Genomic DNA, 7,872 nt, shown 5'->3' with positions numbered 1-7,872 from the left:
TAGTTGATAATCTACTTATTTGCTCTGGTTTCTTTCATCGTTATTTAAGATACAGCAAAAAAGAAAAAAAAAACTTCAGAGTGTACTGTTTTTGTATTTTAATGGAATGGACCACAAAACACTTATTACAGAACTGTAAAGTGAAAGAAAATGATAAATGGTTTTTAAAATATTAAAAATCTAGTGCCTTTTCTCTGACACACCTGGATAAAATTCAGTGCAACTGATTGCCTTTTGAAGTTATTTAATTAGCAAATAGACCCAGTCAAATGTAAACTCAATATAAATCCAGCTGTCCTGTAAAGGCCTTGTCAAAGTTGATGTATGGAGCTAAATGTAGGGTAATCTTTGAATAAAATCTGTCAAAGTCATCAGATCATAGAGACTGGGCAGAGGTTCAACATTGTGCATAAGAATGGCACTTATATAAAGTAAAATGTACAATACCTACAATGAAGTATCTTATATCAACTCGTGTTAGCATGGCCTAGTCAAAGTCCAGACCTAAATTCAATTTAAAATTTGTCACAAGACACAACGCAAGCGATTTTCAGCTGTTGCTATGTGCTCGTCCAGGAGGCGTGAACAGTGCAAGTCAAACTAATTTTAAACTAATTTGCACAAGAAACTGAGCTTATAGTGGTGTTTGATAACTAGGCTCAATTGGAATGTATGTATGATTGAATTAATGTGACTTTTTTGTAAAGTGCCTGAATTATAATAAACAAAATTGAAGTGTAGCTAAAGCGTTTTATCTTAAAACAAAAAAAAAAACGACAAAAAAAAAACAGGTAAGCATTGAACCAAATTGGTATAGCAGGGGATTGACATTGGCTTAGTTTACTATATCAGCGATTAATGTCAAGAAATTTATAATGAAAGAAAGATAAAATGAAACCATGTCTTCTTGATAAAAATACCAGAAGTCATAGAGTTTCATAGAACAAGACCCTGGGAGAGCAGATAGTCCAGTGGCAGGAAACATATGTAAATAAATACAATACGATTTTTAGGCAAAGCAAAATAAGCTCCAATAGCAAGAAGATGAAAAACAAGATGTTAAAACTGACAGATCCAAGTGCAACAAAACCTAAATAAATAAATAATGACCATGTCAAAAAAGGTTCCGAATGAGAACTCAGGTGAGTTAGACACCGAAAATGATGCATTGACAGCTGGAAAGCAAAACTAGATGATTATAACAGATTAATGAAAAAAGAATAAAGCACTTAATCAAAGAGGGAAACAAACAAAAGAAGAAACGATATGAAAAAACACAAGCTCGCAAAATGGAAAAATTTAAAAACAGAAGATAGCCAAAGACACCAAAATTATAGCATGAGGATTCACAGAAACACACACTAATAATCTAATTCTCCCATTTACTTTTTATCACTGGTTATAGCAGTGGTGCCAAAGTTGTGCCAAAGAATTTTGCCACTCACTGAGCCGGCGTAGCAAAACCTTGACCTGACATGTCTGAAATGGATTTACTCTCCTGAGCACTGATACAAGTTCACCAGTCGGAAAGTTACATTTACTTTGGCCTCTCTGCTCTGAGTCACTGTGCTGGAATACAATGGCATGAAAATGCTGCTTAAGTTGGAGCTTATGATGAAAGGAGTAATTGCAGGTATCCAGTATCTGAGGGAGAGCCAGAGTAAATCCACAAACGTGTCAGATATGTTTCAAATCTTTTCAAGAAGAAGATTCAAGTTGTTCACATTCTAGGACTTTCCCATTATGTACTCGCAAAGTATTTTTTTTAATTCACCCAACTTGGGGCCCAGATCTGTACTGATAAGTACTTTTTCTTGTAGGACTAAAATAATTTGTTGTTTTCACATGTGTGCATCAGTGTTTTCAAATAAATTGATTTTCTTGCAATCAACCAATATCACACTTTTCCAAACAATTGGCTATTGTTTTTCTAATATGCTCCCTCTTTATTCTTTTCTCTCAGCACTATCTTTGTTTTGATTTTTCTCTTGGAGTATGATTTTTTTACTTGACCTGTGAGGATTTGTTTTTCTCTGTGTATTAATTTAGGTTTCTGTGTCTATTAGTCTCCTGTTGTCCTGTCTACCCCTTCATTGTTCCCAGCTGTGTCTCGTTTCCCTGATTACCCTCTGTGTATTTAATCCCATCTGTGTTCCTTGTCAATTCCTCATCTTGTCTTCTGTTTGTCATTGTTGTCAGTTCCTTGGTACCAGTTTCTACCAGTTTCTGAGCTCTTAGCCTTCTGCTTATTCTGTGCTGCCTGGCTTTTGGGTTATTGTGTTTATTTATCATTAAATTCATCATCAATCACTCTTCAACCATAACCTGGCTCGATTGTGTCTTCCTCATCACCTTTACATATCATGACATAACCTTGAAAGAGCACTTACAAAAGTTCAACAATATGAAATATACTGTGTGAGAGTAACAACCAGGAAATGTTTCTAAATATGTTTAATGTGTGAGAAAGATATAGTTGCTTTAAAAAAAATAACGCTGCTTTCAGGTCACAGGTTTGTTTTCTTTTTCTGTTCCCAGTGAACCACTGTTGCCTAGCAACAAAATATTTGTTATGTCATTTTTGCATATTTATTTAGACATCTTGACTTAATTTACATGAATAGTATGTGTGCATCAGTCAGGAAAGTCAGACTTTCTTGTGAAAGGGCATCATATTCTGGAAAAGGTGTTTGCATGCTGAAATGATCCAGAGAGCTATGTTGCTAAGGTTTTTCAAACCTGAAGCAACTCTTATGATGAATCCAGCAAGGGGTTTAGTTACTTGTGCAAACTGTACAGGATACTGGTCAGGAGGAGAATGCTATGGGTGGGAGCCTGAGCCTGGTTCTGTGCTTCCAAAGTCTGAATGTGCAAAGACTGATTTATTCAGAGTTCTCCATTTTAGTGCCTGAGAAGTAGACTTTTTTTGTTGCCATAGGCAAGACTGTGATTTTCTTAGGTCAGTAATACAAAACCAGATGCTGTTTGCTTTTTTTTTTTTTTTTTTTTTGCCATTTGGCAATTTAAACCCCCTTATTTAAGTTGTCCAAAGTGTGACACACAAGTCCAGGTCCACCCCTGCCAGTTTAATTTTCCGTTAGCAAATCCGACGTGACTCCGCTTGGCTGTTCTCAGATTTTCAGACCAGGTACGACACCAACACAATTTGATTGACAGGTGGCTGTATTCATCAATTTGCTTGTGATACACATAACTGAAAACTCCAAGCAATAACTGTGGACATGCCATCTGCTCAGTACGGAGAACCAATTATGAGTTTAATCACAAGCATTGCCAGGAACACGTGCATTATGTTTTGAAGTGGAATGACGTTGATTTAGCAACGCAGCAAAAATTGCAAATATTCAATTGACGTACCCAAAATAGACATCTTGGCTACATATCTAAAACATGTAGCCAATTGTAAAACAGCAAGAGCAAAAATTCAAACATCAATAGTAAGGGCAAGCAGTTTTCCATTGGAAAAGCAAGAACTGCATACTAGGTAAAGCAGTGGTCTTAAACCCCAGTCCTCCAGGGTAAGTATCCTGCTACTTTTAAATGTTTCTCTGCTTCACTTCACCAGGGTCCAGTATTCACTCATTAGCAGAGCTCTATAGAGCCTGACTGCAAGAGAGTGAGGCAGTTTCACCATTCAATTCAAGTGTTTAGGACAAGGGACACATCTAAAAGATGAAGGACTCCGACTCTTGAGAACTTGAGTTTGAGAGCAATGCGATAGAGAGTACTGACTTGTTTTTAAACTTTTGTAGAATCAAACACAAGGATTTTAAGTGGAAAAGGGGCTACAACTACAGTGATGCAGACACCACAATGCTATGTTGATCAGACAGATGGACTGAATTGAACAGTACAATGTATTTATATAGTGTCTATGGCCAACAAATGTCGTCTTGATGCACTTTTCGAAACAGATGTGTGATTGAAAAAATGTGACTTTCTTCAACAGACGAAAGTAGTCTGCATTTAAGAATGAGCATGGAAAGTAAATCAGCCACATGCGAAGATCATTGTAGAGATTCTCGAGAGATCTATCAGGGCATATTTGTGAAAATCTAAGAGCTACTGAATACATTCTACCATACAGTAGAGATGGGAATACTACAAACTGCTCTGGGAGACGAGGGCAATTTTTACTCGATTGCAAAAGATGCATTAGAAAATGAATACATCTATGAATCTATGCATGGAGAAGGAAGATGAACTGATGGATAACTGACAAATAGGGGTCAGCACACACAAGACTGATATATAAATCTATATGTATACGTACATCTTTGGCGAAGATGTGATTATGAAGATTCTAAAGAAGGTTTTATATCTGTCAACACGTGCAGAAGGACAGGTAGGGATGATGTACAATGTAAACTGTAAACTCTTACGTACTTATCAAAGCTGTACTTAACCGAAAGTGTCCCAGACCATTTGTTGTTGTGTGTAGAGATGATTAATGGTTGTTGACAGAAACCCAAACACTGGGAAGCAGACAGAGTAAGACAGATGAGACGGAGAGAGGCAGAGAGAGAGAGAAGCTCCAGTTAAAAAGCTCCATATCAACATTGCAGACCCTGTGAATAAAAGGCCTCTAAAGGCGTTTCTTTCTTACTACAAACTATTGTCTTACAGGCAGCAGGCCTATAATATTTTGAAGGGGATGGACAAGGATAAAAACAGAACTTTGGTCCATCTTTTATTTATGTTACAGTTTTGTTCCTTTCTCTTTTTCCCATTTGTTCATATTCAGGAAAAAAAAAACTACCTAAAATTTACAAAGTAATAAAACAAGTTACTCTACACTTGAATATGTGATGTATATACCTGATAGCAGTGTAAAATCTTTTTTTTAAAGAGATTTTGATATTATACTTGATAAAAATAAATATTTTACTCATCCAAATAAGCTGTCACGCTTCGCTTTAAAAAACAATCACTTGCTGGACAAAATCACAAGTGATGTCAAAACACAAAATTTTGGCTTCTGTCCAACCAAGCACTGTTTCAGCCTAACATCCTTTTTATCTTAAATTGTATTGTTATTTAGGTGTTAACAAACATAATGCAACTTTAGGTATTAAAACCTTTGGCATAAAAAATATCCTCTTAAAAAGTTCTCTCATGTGTTTAATGTCAAAATACATTTTTCCACCCTGAAAGGTCACTCTATCTACACAAGTTACAAAGTTGAAGAGGCATGCAGGAAAACCTCAAAGAAGTATTTATGTCTTTTAAAGCTGGAAGATGCAACAAATCAGTTTGCTTACATAATGCTGCAGACCTGTTTGAAGTAAGAATAAAATATATTGAAAAGAGAACATGTGCTTCAGCTATGCAAATATGCAGTGAAGGAACTCTCATCAGTTCATGCTGAGTCATACAATTTTACAAATGGTTTGTCTGTCTCTATTCATTTGTTCCCTGATCGACTCATCATTTTCCTCAATCTTTGTGTAAACAGCACCATTTGCACGGTCTCACCCTTTTAAAACAAACGTCAATGTCACATCATATTAATACCTTTTTTTTTTTTTTTAAACGGATGTTTTTCATTAATACTGTAACTGTTTAAGTATTTGTAATGCATATGAAGTTTTAAATGTTTTAACTGACTGTCGTGGAGACAAACTTTGAGACCACTAAGAATTAGGTCATACAATTTGGTACTAATCAGAAATCTCCACATTATGCTGATACATCTGTCCTGGTACTTTGCTACTGTTGTATGGATAGATGTTAGCTTAAACAGTCATATCAAATGTAGACGTGGCAGAATTGTTTCCTGAATAATTGTACAATAAAGATTGATTAAACCAGAAGGCTGCTCGGTGCACATATTACCATGTTATCAAATGGGAGCCTTCCAGAGATGTTGTTTCTCATTCTGTTCCCTGACACGTCCAGAAGGTAATTCTGTGACCTCTAAAATCCCGTGGTGAATTATTACCCTTTAATGTGTTTCAGCTGACAACTGCTCCTGTATCTGTGTGCTCACAATTTTTTCCATTAACTTTTAATTACTGTACCCGCTAAAGGGGATCCTTTTAATTTTCAATTATGCAGGATTTCATCAGTTATGAAAACCCTGAATAATAGCCCATCCCCTTTCATTATTACTTGTCACCCATAGACACATAGTATGTGCTGGGAACTGTCAGTGGGAATTGGAGATATGGGAGTTATTCCAAACAAGACTTTGAGCAGTGTTTGAAATAAATACTGAATGATAAAAGCAGTTGCTGCATTTTTTTATTTTATTTTTTTTAAATGTGATACTCTTGTAATAATACGAACAGTGAAATTAGGATAGATAAGGATAATTCTAAATTAGTATAGTCCAAAGAACTGCATATATTAAAAATTTTGCCTGGTGATAGTATTTCATGGAAGTTCGAGGATCAAAAACATAGTTGATTACTTTTGAATTTAATTTCCAGCTGTTGTAATATTACAGCTATTGTAGACAATATAACCTTTAAACTGCACCAGGCCATTAAAATGGTTCTGATCTGATATGTGAGGCTTCCAGTGTGTTGGTGAGAAAAATGGCTTTCAGTTGTTTAATTACAGTAGTGTTTTTATAAAGTTATGTTAAAAATGACAATGACTTTTAGCTGCATTTATTCACACCTGAGTCAATTCGTCTTGCAAACTGGGTTTGATGCAAACTATATGCAAGTTCAGAATTCATATCGGGCTTTATCTGGTGCATTTTTTTCCTCTTCAAACGGTAACTTAATACCCTTAAGGGGATGATTTCTAGCAGTGACATGGCACTGTTACTGAAGGAGGTGAAGCATTTCACCAAGGTTAAGTCAAATCCTATCAAAGCACCAGTTTTTTAGCTGTCATTATATTTGTGTGTTGATTGGACCCAAATGCAGATGAACAGAGGTGGCAAGGTGAGATTTTCATAAAATAAAAGATCAAAGCATCATTGTAGCACAATGGCTTCCACAAATCTTACTATATACCCAGGTTGATTCCAGTTAGGGATCTCTGTGCCTTTCTCCTTCCTCCAAACTGTATTTTCTATCTGCTTCTTCACTGTTTTCTGACAGAAAGTCCCAAAAAAGAAAGAAATATTTTTTGCTCCATCCTGCAGGGAAATGGAAACCATGTCACCTTTATGGATTTTGCCTTAAGCTGAAAAAAAAATCAAAGGTTAGTTGAAAAAAGCAGCAAAAATAGATATTTTAGATGGGGGATCAGTTTGGGAGAAGGAGGAAACTCAACTTGACTACTTTAACAGACTTGCATCCCAAAAAAACTTTTTTTCCTTGTGAATGAAACTAGAAGATGGAGATGGCAGAGAGTTCTGAGCATGTGAAATCACAAAATGTGCTTATTCTTTTGTCTATACATGACTGAGAAAGAGAACAAAACAAACAAGACAGAAAAATATACTTATCTCATGCCAGTGTTGTGCATGAACCTTGCAATGATTGTGGTTTTATTTAGAGAATAGGTGACATTAGTACCAGTAGGGCAGCCACAAACCCACAGCCATATTGGTAATTTCACAGTGTTTGTCCTTTTTATTTAATATGCTTTAAATCAACTTTAAAAGATCAGACTGTTGCCTTATCATAGATGAAATGTGGGAGTGTTAGCTCTGAGTTTAGGAGCTATCGAAACTATAAACTAAAATATAAAGTCCATCTCACTGAACCTAAGATGTCTCCATCAATAAGTACATTTTTCTCCTAAACCAGTGGTTCTTGACCTTTTTTGAGGTACCGAACCCCCCCCAGTTCCATATGCGCATTCACCGAACCCCCCACCCGACACAGAAAATAATTTGCGGTATTCTGATTTCTTAATGTAATTATATTAGTTGTATTACCTCCCCCACGC

The sequence above is a fragment of the Poecilia mexicana genome, unplaced genomic scaffold (assembly GCF_051168715.1).
Source record: "Poecilia mexicana isolate PSO_F unplaced genomic scaffold, ASM5116871v1 scaffold_4, whole genome shotgun sequence".
NCBI lineage: Eukaryota > Metazoa > Chordata > Actinopteri > Cyprinodontiformes > Poeciliidae > Poecilia > Poecilia mexicana.
Note: the sequence above shows the minus strand (reverse complement) of the source record.